Genomic DNA, 15,991 nt, shown 5'->3' on the forward strand with positions numbered 1-15,991 from the left:
ACCAAAGTCTTACCTTTCATCTAGAAAAACTTCAATTTATATTTTCCAAACTATCTTCTTTTCATAAACTCTTAATGCTAAATGTTAAGAAATGTGTGCCTGAAATACAGCTTTTCAAAGAACGTATTATTATTATTATTATTATTATATCAACCAATGAAAGCAATCCTGTCATAACAATAAAGCACATCTTCAACTTTCCAATTTTCCATATGGTGAATTCATGCCTATCATAAACTTCATAATTCATAATCTATGTACCTTTGGGAAAATAAAATGAGCATACCACGTTAACTGAACTTAATTTGAATCACAATTGCTAAATTTATTTGTCTAACTGAGGGGAGCAATCATGTTTTGTTTTATTAATTACATCATGATTATTTTAAAAATAAAAACAAATCCCTCATTTTTCTCCTATTCCTTTTAATGTCAGCAGTCCTTTCATCAGTGAATTACTGGTCATCACTACTTAAGGAGAGCAACAACAATCCTAACTGTGAGAATATGGAACTCTGCATACGAATGGTTATCTTATTAAAAGTTCATTATCAACAATTTATGTCATTACACAATACGTATCTGGCTCCCAATAAACTAGCTGCATTGGGCAAAATAGACTCATGAAACTGATGTTTGTGTGGCTGATACAACTGCAGATGTTTTGCATTTTTTGGATGTGTAGGTTGGTTTGACCTGTATTGTCACATTTATTTATTTATTTATATTTGTTTACCGGGAAATTCTGACTGGATGCAGGTCCTTTTTTAGCAGATACCCAGGGAGAAAAGCACCACAACATGTACATGATAAATAGAGAAAATAAAGCTATAAAGCCCGCTTTTGCGCATTTTAGCGCGAAGTTGCTCATAGAGCAGCGCCGGTTAATCAAGTTTAAACTATTTCTGGATCCGTAAAGTCTGCTCTTCAATTTTTCCCTTAGAACTGTTCTACTTGCAATCTAAACAGCCTATACTCTATCTGAAAAGCTCAGCACTTGCTCCTAAAGCATTTTTATACAGGTAAAGCACTCTTAAACAAAAGAAAGTACTTCATTCACCTAAATTCTGTTGAGTACCCATTTCCCTATAGGTCCTTTCTGACTCAGTTACACAGCAATCTTTTTCACTATTTCTAGCATGTCGAAGGGTCAGTTGCTGGCGTCCTCTCCTGTTCAGCTGGTGAATCTGGGAATCTTGAGGCAATGTTACAATTGCCTCATGTACACAGACAACCCTCTCCTCCTCCCAACAAATACAAATATATGTGAGAGATGCAACTATATAGCCAAACTGGAGGCTGAGCTCTCTCAATTCAGTACTGGCAAGACCAGTCAGGAGGAGAAGGTAACCACGCACACCACAAACCCAGTCTCACATAGAACTATCACAACTGCAAACCAAACACATAAACACACAAAAACATACTCGGAGGCGCTGATTAAAAATCTACCAAAACAACAGAGGCCTCCAAAGCAGACACCCAAGCAACCGCCACCTCAAGACATAGCACATGCAACACATAGTTCTCAAAGTCAGTGTGTTAAGCAGTCACAGCCCTTAAGGCCAAACAACATGCCAGACACACTTGTAATAGGTGACTCCATAGTCAGACACACTGCTGTCCCGCTCACCAGACTGAACAAGGAAAAGGTCACAGTAAGCTGCCTGTCAGGAGCTAGAATCCGCCACATAACACAAGCACTCAGGTCACTCCACAGCAAGTGCAAATATGACTCAGTCATTGTACATGCCGGTGTGAACGACCTGAGACGTACCTCCCTGGACTACATGAAAAGAGACATAGAGGAGCTCTCTGATTATGTAGCCCAGGCCGGTATGACCCTGACCCTGAGCAGCATCTTACCCTCACCAAGAATGATGCCACAGTACAAAGACAAAATGATCAGTTTTAACAATTGGCTTAATTACTGGTGTCATTCTAAGGGGATCCAATGTCTGTCTGCTTGGGATGACATGCTTGACAAGCCACGCTGCTTCAAGGGATGGCTTGCACCTGTCACCCTGGGCTTTCGGATATTGGCCAAGGCTCTTGCCACCCCATAGTGCCTTTTTTAGGCAAGGCTCAAATGACAAACCTACCTCCCTAGAAAACACAAGTGAAAAAAAAACTAAGGGTAATGCTGCTCAATGCCAGAAGTCTAAACCTCAAGATGCATGCCCTCAAGCCCTCCTCAGTATGGAGAACATCGATGTCTGTGCAGTGACTGAAACCTGGTTCAAGGCTCCTGAGAGCACCCCAGCACTATCAGGTTTTACCTCATATCATGCTTTCCGGCCCCAAAACTTGGACCGAACCACAAAAGGAGGGGGAGTATCCATTTTCATCAAAGATACCCACACCTCCAGGTTAGTGGCAACGCACGAAGCATCGGAGACCATCCAGGTGCAACTAACCATAGGCAAAACTGCCTTACAGTTTGTAGCATGCTACAGACCACCCTCTCAAACTCAGGAACCCCACACAGCCTTCCTGAAGACACTGGAGAGTATGAATGTCTCTCCAAATACCATAATTTTGGGAGACTTCAACTACCCAAACATAGACTGGGAACATTACTCAAGCCCCAACACCCTAACCCAAAGGTTCCTAGAATTCATAAACTCAAATGCAATGGAACAACTAGTCACCATTCCCACAAGAGGAGACAATATACTAGACCTGATCATCACAAACATGGGGACAAAATGCTCCACACTGGAAGTATATCCCTCTTTGGTAAGATCAGACCATAAATTAATCTCACTGGAAATCCACATCCCGCCCCCACCCCCTGCACAAAAGACCACAGTGAAGAACTTTTCAAAAGCCAACTTCACACTTCTTAAGACTGAAGTGGTATCCTTCAAGGCCCCTGGGCCAGTGGAAACCACAACCCACACTGCTGAATCCTTTGCAAATGCCTTCTACGGGCACCTTCAAGAATGCATGGATCATGCAATCCCAAATAAAACCAAGACCCATTCCCCCAAAGGCAGGCACCCGGTCTGATGGACCCCAGCCATAAACAAACTTTACAACAGGAGGAGGAAGCTACTACATGACAGAGCAAAATCCCTAAAAGGGAAGGCAACTCTGATCCGTACTAGCAAAAAACTACGATCACTCATAAAATCATCCAAGGCCAACTTTGAGAGAAAAATCGCAAAAGACACAAAAGACAATCACAAGGCCTTCTTTAGCTATGTTAGAAACCTGGGTGGAAACTCCCAGATATGGTCAGAGTTGGTCCAAAATGACACAAAATACACTGAACCCACTGACATTGCCAACATTCTGGCAGACAGGTTCAGTGCAAATTTCTCCTCCCCCCCCCACAAAAGGAGAAATAACTATCCCAGCAGAGTGTAGCCTCCCTAACATCTCAGATGCCCAGGTGAGAGCTGCCCTCTCTAAAGCTAAAAACACGGCATCAATGGGACCGGACGGTGTCCCGGGCTGTGTGCTACATGAACTCCAAGAGGAACTAAACCCACACATAAGGCTGCTGTTTAATCTTAGCCTTACTACAGGATACGTACCCAAAGAGTGGCGTACGGCAACAGTGGTCCCACTTCACAAAGGCGGTGCTTCTGCGGACCCTGGAAATTACCTCCCCATAAGCTTGACGAGCCTGGTCTGCAAAGCTATGGAGAGGATCATTATGGAACTCATAAACAAAGACATTGGGGACCTACAGACATTGAATCCTACCCAATTTGGCTTTGTCAAGGGCAGATCCTGCCTTTTGAACTTGGTGGACTTTTTTGAAAAAGTCACTAAGGCCATTGATGAGGGTAAGGCAGTTCACACAGCCTACCTTGACCTTACAAAAGCCTTTGACACAATACCCCACTCGGGCATCATAGACAAACTCACTAGCTTAAATGTAAACCCATATGTCACAAGATGGGTTGCAAACTGGCTCAAGGACAGAACCCACAGGGTCAGAGTTGCTGGAGCTATGTCAGACTCTAAGCCAGTCACAAGCGGTGTCCCACAGGGCTCAGTCCTGGGACCCCTCTTGTTCGGCATTTATTTTTCTGAGGTACAGGCAAACATAGGAGGATTATGGCTGACAAAGTTTGCAGATGACTGCAAACTGGGCACCATAATTGATACTCCAGCGGACACAGACATCCTTCAGAGAGGCCTCATAGAAACGGATAATTGGTGCCAGAGCCATGGCCTTAAGCTGAATGCCAAAAAATGTATAGTCATACCCTTTGGGAAAAACAAGGTACCCACAAATTACCACATAGGTGGTAATCCATTAAGTACAGAAGAGGTAATCAGGGACCTAGGGACCCAGGTTGACAGGAACCTCTCATTTGACACTCACATTGCCAAAGTGGTTAGGAAGACCTTCTATATTGCCCACCTTATCATGAAGGGTTTCACATCTAGATCAAGAGAGGTCATTGTGCCCCTGTACTCTTCTCTTATCAGGCCAATGATTGAGTACAATGCCCTATTTGGGATGTATCTTACCCGACACCTGCAGCAGTTGGAAAGACCCCAAAAGTTCCTCACCAAGAGGATAAAGGGTCTTAAACATATGTCATATGCTGCCCGACTGAAAAAACTCCAGCTCTATTCAGTCACATACCACCTACTCAGAGGTGATCTCTGCCTGACGTACAAGGCCATGTCCAATCCGGAATTAATGGACATGCTCCACCTCAGAAAATCCAAATCCATCAGAGCCATGAGAGCAAGAGACTTAAACCTCAACACAGAAATAAATAGGACGTGCTGGAGGGACAGATTCATAACCCAGAGACTCCCTACACTCTGGAACAGAATCCCAGTCCATGTTAGGCAGAGCCCCTCACTGACTCTATTCAAGAGAAATCTTGACGAGTGGATGGGAGATCGTAGGTTTACCCCGGGGGTCATCTCTGTGTCACTACTAGACAGAGGCATAGTAAACTAAACCCTAAAAGGGCGTAGTATTCTCATCCTAAGGGGTGGTGAAAGCCACACACACTCTGGCTAGGCTTATAAATGCCCTAGGGCAGATAGCCTAGTACGAACCTATGAACCTATAAACAAAGTTGAAGCAATAGTAAGCAACATTACAGGTTGTTGGCATTAATACAGTAACTAGATATTGATTATCAACAGTATATACAGTAAATGTTGCAAGTTAAGATAGTTTCTGTCATTTATAATAAAAGTTGTAACAAAGTTGTCAGACAATTTTTAAAGTACGCAAAGTCAACTAGCTTATTCTGACTGCAGTTAGTAGTAGCGGTAGTACAGTTGGGTTAAGAGCCTAGTTGGGGGGGTATAGGGGTGGAGGTGTTAGCCTGGATTAGAGCAAGGACAAAGCCAGTCCAAATTTAAGTGGGATTTGATATGGTACATGAAAATATGGCTTCTCCTGCTGAGTTTTTGGGTTTGATAACAATGAGTTGATTTTTGTTGTTTGATCGGTTCTATATTAGATTAACAGAGTTTCAGAACTTCGAATACCATATGGTCGACACCATATGATCGAAGTTATGGAACTTCGAAAATCTAAAAAAAGAAAAACCCCAAAAAACAAAAGTAAGTACTTTAAGTAGGGGGTCTGTGCCCCCTTGCACCCACCACGTGGGGGGCTGTGCCCCCACACCCCCTGCTACTTAAATATACCAACACCGAGATCGCACTACAGCGTAGGAAAGGGAGATCTGTCCTTTCCGTGCCATTCTCTGTTAAAGTGCGATCTCGGAGTTGATATATTAAAGTAGCGGGGGGGGGGGCCCTGCTAGAACACTTTTTGTTTAATTTCCTTTGTTTTTTTTTTGAAGTTTCAAAACTTTGATCATATGGTGTCGACCATATGGTATTCAAAGTTCTGAAACTTCATTAATCTAATATAGACCCGTTTGATCATAGGGGCCTAGTATAGTGATAGGGTTGGAGAAGGGTTTGAAGGGATGGGATGTTGTGGGGGTGTTTAATAAGTTTATGAGCGAGGGTGAGTTGATTAAAGTGAACGAGTTGTGGGATTTCTAGCCAGTTTAGTTCTTTAAGGGAGATACAATGATGGCTGCAGTAGGAGGCCCCCGTGGCAAATTTAGCAATTTTGTTGTAACAAGCATCCAGCTTTTGTAGGTCTGTCTGTCTAAGGTTGGTAAGTATGGGGGATGCATAGAGTAGGGTAGAGGTTAGCTGGGAATAGGTTATGGAGATTCTAGCCGACTTGATTAGGAATTGGTGGCTTCGATATAATGCGCCAAGTTTCTTGTAGACTTTTTTTATTGCGAGAGATATGTGGGTGTCAAATCTAAGTTTGTTGTCTAGTTTCACGCTGAGTAATTTTGTGTGTTCTGATGGAGAGATGTTGATATTGTCTTTGGCGAGAATGTTGAAGTGGGGGGTGTTTTGAGTGGATTTGGAAGGTTGGAACAGGATAAGTTTGGTCTTACTTGGGTTCAGTAGGAGCTGAGCATTGGATAGCCAGCTTTCTACAGAAGATAATGATTTCTGTGTGATCTGTTGGACTTCTGGTAGAGTGGGGGCAAAGCAAATGAGAGTAGAGTCATCTGCATACTGTATAAGAGATGCTTGTCTGGTGGCAGTATGTAGGTTGTTAGTGAAAAGTGAGAATAGCAGAGGGCCAAGGATAGACCCTTGGGGAACTCTGGGAGTAACTGGGTGGCAAGGCGATAGGGTATCGCCTCAGATTACTGATTGCTGGCATCCGTGTAGATAGCTGTGGAACCAGTTGCAGGCTGATTGTGAGAAGGAGAGGTTGGGGAGAGTAGAGAGTAGTAGCTCATGAGATACCATGTCAAAGACCTTTGAAAGATCTAGAAATAAGGCAGTAGGGAGGAGGCCATTGTTTTTGTGATGAAGTATAATTTGGTGAAGGAGAGCAGAGCAGAGATAGTGCTGTGATATGGACTGAAACCATGTTGGGTTTTGGAGAGGAGATTATTAGTTAGGAGGTAGTAGGAGACCTGGGTGTTGATACATTTTTCAAGTATCTTGGAGAGAGGGGAGAGGATTGTGATGGGGCAGTAATTGGAGAGGTCAGTGGAGGGCGTGCCTTTGTGGAGGTGAATGATGTGGGAAATTTTCCATATAGAGGGAACAGTGCCTTCAGTTATGGAATGGTTGATTAGAACTGAAATTGGGTAGGCTAGTGTATCAGCTGCAATTTTCAAGTATTCAATGGGGAGGTTGTCAGCTGCAAGTTTGGTGGGTTTAAGTTTTGACAAGTCTTTTTATGTTGGAGGTAGGTACTGAGGTGAAGAAGAAAAGAGGAGTGGGGGGTTTAGGGTTAGGAGTTGAGGGGGCTGGTGTAGGGAAGTGTTGTTTGTTTAGAGATGTTATAGTTTCATTGAAGTGTTTGTTGAAGGACTGAGCAATACTGCTGGAGGAGGAGGGAATGGAGAGCTGGGGGGTGTCAGTCTTCCCTGGGTGGAGGATAGAGTTAATAGTGGACCAGAATTGCTTAGGATTATTGTTGGTAGAGTTTAGGGTGGATTTATAGTAGAGGGATTTATGTAATTTTATTTGCTTTTTGACCTTATTGCGCAGTTCGAGGAAGGATTGCCTATCTGAGTTATTTTTTGTTAGACGCCAGTGCTCCCAGGCCTTATCTCTGGATTCCATTAGGGTTCTGGTGGACTTTTGTAACCATGGGGCATGCCTGGATCTGACTTTGGCATTTATTACAGGAGCATGGGTGTTCAGGATGGAGAAGAAGGTACTGTTGAAGAAGTGGATAGCCTCATCTAGGTTGAGGTATTTTAGTGGTGACCAGTTAATTATTTGCAGGGAGAAGATGAAGGGGTTGGGGTTGAAGTTGGACTTGTTCCGTATTTGCCTGTGGATAATGGGCTTGAGACCATTTGTGTGGTGCCTAATTATGAAAGTGGGGGAGTGGTCACTAAGACTGTCAGGTAAGCAGCCTGCTAGGTAAGAGGGAGGGGCTTTGTTGACTAGGATCCAGTCAAGTAAGGTATGATTGTTAAGTTTTTGTTGATTCAGGTAGGGGATTGGATAAGTTGAGTGAACCCATGGAGATTTAGGTGAAATGTTGGGAGATTGTTATTACAGGATAGCCAGTTGATGTTAAAGTCACCGAGAATGATGGTTTCCTGGTGTACAGATAGACTAGCCCATCTCAAGAAATTTTCTAGAGGTGTTATATTTTACCCTGGTGGGAAATAGCATCCTATGGTATTGATTGTTTTGTTTGGGTTTAGTTTGAGATTGGCATAAAGGATTTCTTCATTGTTGTAGTGAGGGGCAGATGTGTTCAGGAGTTGGATATTGAGGTAGTGTTTAAATATCAATGCTACACCACCTCCTTTTTTGGACAACCTGTCTACGCAAAGGATGCTATATTCAGGTGGAAGTATTTCCTCACTTTTGATGTGAGATTTGAGCTAGGTTTCAGTTAGGAGGAGAATATCAGGGGAATATATACTTATACTGGCATGTAGATCTTGGATTTTATTGCATATGTATCTTATGTTTAGGGACATTCTAAGTAGGTCCATTGTTTTTTTGTTGGCTATGAGTTGAGTTATGAGGGGGTTGCTTGGACTAGGGCCTATGGTTGGTTTGGATTTGAGAGGACCAGGGTTTGGATGGATGTCTCCAGCGAGGGCTAGTTTAGAGAGAGTGTTTAGGATATGTTTTATATACATAGTAAATTGCTTATGGTATCTTAGGGATATTTTATTTTTGAGTGTGTTAGGTGTTTGGTAATGGAGTGTGTGTATCGGGAGCAGACCTCTCAACTGTCCCTGATTTTCTGGGACGTCCCTGATTCTGACTCAAATTTTAGCTCTGTCCCTCTTAATCTCTCCTAAAACTGGTGACTTTTGGAGGAAAGTTGGTGAATTAAACTTAATGAATAGTAAAGCCAAATATTACCCCCGAACGTAGGATGTCACACCAGCAGAGACAATATAAAATAATCCAAACAACAACGGTTGCTGGTGTAGGACGGCCCACTTCCGAAACTGAAACGGTATGCACCAACGGTTTTTGTACTGTGAAAGGAAACCCTTCACTGAGTCCACTCTTCAAACACCAAAACTTCCAAACAAGAAATCACCATGCTAACAATAGCAATGTGGAGCAACAAATCCTTTAATCACAGTGAGCGCTTTCGCCATGTGGCTTCTTCAGACTGTATAACAATGATAAAAACTCAAACAGCTATCTTTATAACATATTGCATCCTCCCATTGGTTAAAAAAGTCATTACACAAAGGCAATTAACTAAAAGTAAAACATTCGATCTCGCAGGATGCATTCAAAACAATGCAAACCGCTTCGTTGCATGCAAGAAGTATTTACTAACAAGCTAAAGTGCACATTGCTCCATATAAACATAAGCAAAAAGAGAAAAACAAGAATACAAAAATTAAACATTCATAGAATACATTTCATGGTCCTTGTAATATAAATAACAGAACCACAGGCACACATAGTTGTGGGACAACTCCATATAAAAAACATGAACACATTTTGCTGTTCTACGCTAAAACGCTTATCATGTGAATAAAAAGGTAAGCCTACACTTACTGCTAAAAAAGTATCGATCAGCACTTCTTAAAAATATATCAGACAACGCTCCTTCTTCCACTACCAAACTGCTACACTATCTAATGACAGGACCGCAGTGCTCCTAAAAATGTCGTCATCAGTAACTTAAAGGGGACGACAGTTAGGAGACAGACAGTTGGTATTCAAAACGTAGTGAATTATTCCACATCTGACAGGGAAAAATACAACATACATTAAAATTCGCTACTCCTGCTAAAAAACACAACCAGGAGGCAGATGGTTGATTCTCAAAATGTATAGTGGATGTTTCCACATCTGACAGGGGATATACACCGTATATTGAAATTCACTACTCCTGCTGAAAGACTCCAAATTGGACGGACCACTCCAGAAGGTAAAATTAGAAATAATATAACAGGACAAAACAAAACTCACATACTCTAAACTCCAGATACAAGTATATTTAAAACTTGCAGGTATTAACATCGCCTAAATCTACTGCAACCTCACACATGAACCTTAAACATGTCCTAAACAAAACGGTCATGTCAAAAAGAAATCAATGGCCGTGAAACCAGAACTATCAGGGCGGTAAGTCTGCAAGGGTACTGTTCCCAAAGTTCTAAACGCTGATGAAATAGAGCTAGACTACAGCTCTGCTAATGAGCAGGATGTGGGAATGTCATTCCAAGTAAAAACACAAAGGGAATAGGGTGGATAAATATAGAATAGGGGAGAGGGAAAGGGAGAAAGAGAGAAGAGAGAAGAGAGAAGAAAAAGAAGAAGAAGAAGAAAAGGGGGGGGGGGAAAGGAGAGAAACGGGAAAGAAGAAAGAGGGAGGGGGATAGAACCACAGGAAAATGTGGATGAAATGGAACATCTACAAAATGGAAAAAAGGGGGAGGGGGGAGGGACATGATAGGCAGATGAAAGAAAAGAAGTGCAAATGCCCAAAAAGATCTGCAAACTGATGGAATGCAAAAATGATGAGTCTATATGTGCATATTCCTAACATACAATAGTTAAAGACCAATATGGCCTGCTTGCATTATACTAAGGGGGGGAAAGCTATGAATTCTGCTGTTTAGGTACATGCAGTTTCCTTTTCCTAAGGAAGGGCCTAACCTGTACTTTGTCATTCAGGCCTGGGTAATGCTCTGCCCTCAATCTTATGATCCATTTCATCTCATTCTCAAGGGTGAAGTTAACAATATCTCCACCTCTCTTATTCGGTATAATCTTCTGAATGACAAAAAATTTAAAGGAATGACTAGTCCCTCTCTCTTTATGGTGTTTTGCCAAGGCATTCACCACTGAAGCTGTCCTTATGTGGTAGATGTGTTCCTAATGCGTTCTCTAAGTGACCTGTTGGTTTTGCCAACATAGAACGCTTGACATGCTTCACAGGTTGCCATGTATACAATATTTGAACTTTCACATGAAGTCTTAGTATGAAAACTAAAACTCCGCTGAGTGGTGGGATGAATAAAGCTCACTGTCTCATTGATAAATAAACACTGATTACATTTACCACAGGGTGTTGTATTATCAACTGTGTGTTAAGTCTCTCTGTACCTAAGTTGTTCCTGGGTCTACATAGTATCCTCTTCAAATTGGGTTGATTTTTATATGTGATGCTTGGACATGACCCTACTATATCCTTTATATCAGGGTCTAGCAAAAGTAGATCCCAATGTTTCCCCATAATTCGTTTCAGATCCATAGAATCTTTAGTATAAAACATAGATACTCTGCTTTTATTTGGATCTGGAGAACTGTTCAATACTAAGGCTGGTAAAGGCTCAGAGTAGTAGGGTTTTGCCCTGGTGCTTCTAAGGCTTCCAACATTTACAGCAGTACATTCAAAAGTGCTCTCATTGTAACCCCTTTTTATAAATCTTGCCTTCAAACCTTTTAGTTCATCTACATAGCCTTCATTAGTAGGGTTCAACCTAGAGGCCCTCATTATCTGGCCTTTCATAACATTATCGAACACATACTTAGGATGCATACTATCTCTATGTAGAATAGTATTCCTAAAACATAACTTCCTATGTACATTTGTGTTAAGTAACCCATTACTGAGTCTATTAATACTCACATCCAAATATGAGATATGGTCTACTGAGTGATTTAAAGTAAACCTAAGAAAGTCAGTGGAACTATTCATACATTCAACAAAATTCGACAATGTTTCTCTGTCACTCCTCCAGATGAAAAAAAGGTCATCGACAAACCTACGGTAAAAACCAACATGTTCCCGAAACTGTCGTGTTAAAAGGAATGTCTCTTCCCAACGTGCCATAACAAGGTTGGCGTAGCTATTGGCACAGGACGTGCCCATAGCTACGCCATCCTTCTGTAAGAAAATATCGTCTCCAAACATAAAAATATTGTTAAATAAAACTGTTTCTAAAAGTAAAGCAATGAGTTCTATTTTTACCAGGGTGAAATCAGAATGATTTTTAAGGTACTCTTGTATATATTGCACACCTAAATCATTGGGGATTACAGTAAAAAGACTCACAACGTCAAGTGTTACCAAGATGTAATGAGCATCATCCTCTAATTGTTTCATATAGTCGTATAAGTCCAATAGGAACTGCTTGCTATCTCTAAGTATAAACTCATTTTTATTGACCAGTGGCCTAAGGTGATATTCAATAAAAATGGAAAAAGGTTCAGTCACCCAGCCTTGTCCGGCTACAATCGGCCTCATCGGTGGATCAATGGCCGATTTGTGGACTTTGGGAAGGCCTTGTATAATAGGAATAAGGGGGTTATTCACTTTAAAATAGTCATATAGTTCCTTCATGATACTATTAGATGCTAGTAGCTCATCGAGCATATAATAAACCTGTAGGGCCTTCTCTTTTACCACGTCCATATCTATCTTTAGATATGAGGAGGTCTCTCCCAACAGGGTTCCCATCCTTCTATTATAGTCCAATGAATCCATAAGGACAATTGGTCCCCTTTATCTGCCGGTCTTACAACAAGAGTATTATCATTTTCAGATCCTTGAGTGCTTGTCTATGGTTAAAACTTAGATTCTGTTTATATGAATCATTCCTTGTCTTCTCAAAATGACCATAGATATCATTCTCTGTTATCCTAGAATACACATCCAACAATGGGTGTAGTTGGGGGATGTATACACTATTGCATCTAAATCTACTAATGTCCTGTCTCTCAGTAGTATTACCAAAATCAAGTTTCAACTGAATATTCCTTACAAACATTTTAATGTCAATAATAGAATCAGCAACATTACCCCTTCTTGTGGGTATAAAGCTAAGACCCTTGTTCAGGACATCTTTCTCATATGTATTTAGAACTTTGGTGGAGAGATTCACAATCAGCGAATCGTCTTCTCCCACATTCTTTTCAGGGTAGGTCCTTGTTGTTCCCCTCCTGATCCTTTCCTCTTTTGTCTGCCTCTGCTCATAGATCTTGTTCTCCCTTGGTGTTGCTTCTGTGCTATGGGGAAAGGGGTATTATTATTACTCTGTGCAACCTTCCTTCTGACCACTACCTCATCCTGTTTCCCCCCATTACTCATGACAGTAGGGCCAGGTGGTGGTGGAATAGCACGTATATCTGTTCCGACCATCACACTCTCCTTTTCTCCACTAGTGGTGGGATTGTCTAAATTATCCCTACCTTCATCCTCCTGGAATACAATTTCAGTGTACGAAACATTCCTCCTTGTGTTAATATCTATATTAGTTGTACCATTAGCTAATCTGTGGCTTGCCGGTCTGTCCAAGCCACTTTCAAGACTGGGAATGTTCCCCTTCCTTGTTTGTATACTTGAACTTTGTATATTAACACTCCCTGATGTGTGTGCGTTACCAACATTATTACTACTCACAGTTGGTCGGTCCCTAGGCCAAGTAAACACATTTGAATTTTTAAAATCCCTTAGGTCCCTCATGATTTTATTCTTCTTTTGTTCAATTAGTCGTCTTTCAAAAACCATAACATTATCTATGACCCTCTCTATCTTGGCATCAATATTAACATTAACATATTTCTTAATCAAAGTATCATAAAACGCATTCACTTTCAACCTTAAGCTTTCTTCCTCTGGTAAGTGAAACCTAATTAACAGTTTCATATAGTTGTTACCAAGCTCAATATTGAGCTGCTGCCATTGGAACAAAAGGTCCGGTATGGAATCACCTGAGGTGGGCATTTTCAAAATGCGTAGCCCACGAGGAATAATCTGTTTGTCCAAACATGCTTCAAAGTATTGCCGTTGGACTTGTAGCTTTTTTAATTTAATTGTCTCAGTTTCCAAAACTTGCAGGTCGTCTGATAAGCTTAAATAACTCTCATTATTGTTCATACCATTCATTGAGCCAAAGTCCGGCTCATATGAAAGTAGCAGGTTCTCCCCGCCAGTCACACAAGCTTGAAACCGTCCCAACCTATCACTAGGTTGGACAGTTTGTGGTACGTATGGTAATTCAATGTTCGAGGTAGCGTTATCGGCCATACCCACAGTTCAGGAGTAAAGAAAAAATATCAAAGTAAGTAAAGCCAAATATTACCCCCGAACGTAGGATGTCACACCAGCAGAGACAATATAAAATAATCCAAACAACAACGGTTGCTGGTGTAGGACGGCCCACTTCCGAAACTGAAACGGTATGCACCAACGGTTTTTGTACTGTGAAAGGAAACCCTTCACTGAGTCCACTCTTCAAACACCAAAACTTCCAAACAAGAAATCACCACGCTAACAATAGCAATGTGGAGCAACAAATCCTTTAATCACAGTGAGCGCTTTCGCCATGTGGCTTCTTCAGACTGTATAACAATGATAAAAACTCAAACAGCTATCTTTATAACATATTGCATCCTCCCATTGGTTAAAAAAGTCATTACACAAAGGCAATTAACTAAAAGTAAAAACATTCGATCTCGTGCAGGATGCATTCAAAACAATGCAAACCGCTTCGTTGCATGCAAGAAGTATTTACTAACAAGCTAAAGTGCACATTGCTCCATATAAACATAAGCAAAAAGAGAAAAACAAGAATACAAAAATTAAACATTCATAGAATACATTTCATGGTCCTTGTAATATAATCTGTCTGTCTCCTAACTGTCGTCCCCTTTAAGTTACTGATGACGACATTTTTAGGAGCACTGCGGTCCTGTCATTAGATAGTGTAGCAGTTTGGTAGTGGAAGAAGGAGCGTTGTCTGATATATTTTTAAGAAGTGCCGATCGATACTTTTTTAGCAGTAAGTGTAGGCTTACCTTTTTATTCACATGATAAGCGTTTTAGCGTAGAACAGCAAAATGTGTTCATGTTTTTTATATGGAGTTGTCCCACAACTATGTGTGCCTGTGGTTCTGTTATTTATATTACAAGGACCATGAAATGTATTCTATGAATGTTTAATTTTTGTATTCTTGTTTTTCTCTTTTTGCTTATGTTTATATGGAGCAATGTGCACTTTAGCTTGTTAGTAAATACTTCTTGCATGCAACGAAGCGGTTTGCATTGTTTTGAATGCATCCTGCACGAGATCGAATGTTTTTACTTTTAGTTAATTGCCTTTGTGTAATGACTTTTTTAACCAATGGGAGGATGCAATATGTTATAAAGATAGCTGTTTGAGTTTTTATCATTGTTATACAGTCTGAAGAAGCCACATGGCGAAAGCGCTCACTGTGATTAAAGGATTTGTTGCTCCACATTGCTATTGTTAGCGTGGTGATTTCTTGTTTGGAAGTTTTGGTGTTTGAAGAGTGGACTCAGTGAAGGGTTTCCTTTCACAGTACAAAAACCGTTGTTGCATACCGTTTCAGTTTCGGAAGTGGGCCGTCCTACACCAGCAACCGTTGTTGTTTGGATTATTTTATATTGTCTCTGCTGGTGTGACATCCTACGTTCGGGGGTAATATTTGGCTTTACTTACTTTGATATTTTTTCTTTACTCCTGAACTGTGGGTATGGCCGATAACGCTACCTCGAACATTGAATTACCATACGTACCACAAACTGTCCAACCTAGTGATAGGTTGGGACGGTTTCAAGCTTGTGTGACTGGCGGGGAGAACCTGCTACTTTCATATGAGCCGGACTTTGGCTCAATGAATGGTATGAACAATAATGAGAGTTATTTAAGCTTATCAGACGACCTGCAAGTTTTGGAAACTGAGACAATTAAATTAAAAAAGCTACAAGTCCAACGGCAATACTTTGAAGCATGTTTGGACAAACAGATTATTCCTCGTGGGCTACGCATTTTGAAAATGCCCACCTCAGGTGATTCCATACCGGACCTTTTGTTCCAATGGCAGCAGCTCAATATTGAGCTTAGTAACAACTATATGAAACTGTTAATTAGGTTTCACTTACCAGAGGAAGAAAGCTTAAGGTTGAAAGTGAATGCGTTTTATGATACTTTGATTAAGAAATATGTTAATGTTAATATTGATGCCAAGATAG

General features: G+C 41.0%; 1 protein-coding gene across 2 annotated transcripts in view; it reads right to left on the reverse strand.

Annotated features, from left to right (window-relative positions):
* MBNL1 (muscleblind like splicing regulator 1) overlaps positions 1 to 15,991 on the reverse strand; it is an 874,569-nt gene that overhangs the window by 805,915 nt on the left and 52,663 nt on the right. The window lies entirely within an intron of this gene.

Source organism: Protopterus annectens, chromosome 4.part1 (genome assembly GCF_019279795.1).
Source record: "Protopterus annectens isolate FY-2018-M chromosome 4.part1, PAN1.0, whole genome shotgun sequence".
Taxonomy (NCBI): Eukaryota; Metazoa; Chordata; order Ceratodontiformes; family Protopteridae; genus Protopterus; species Protopterus annectens.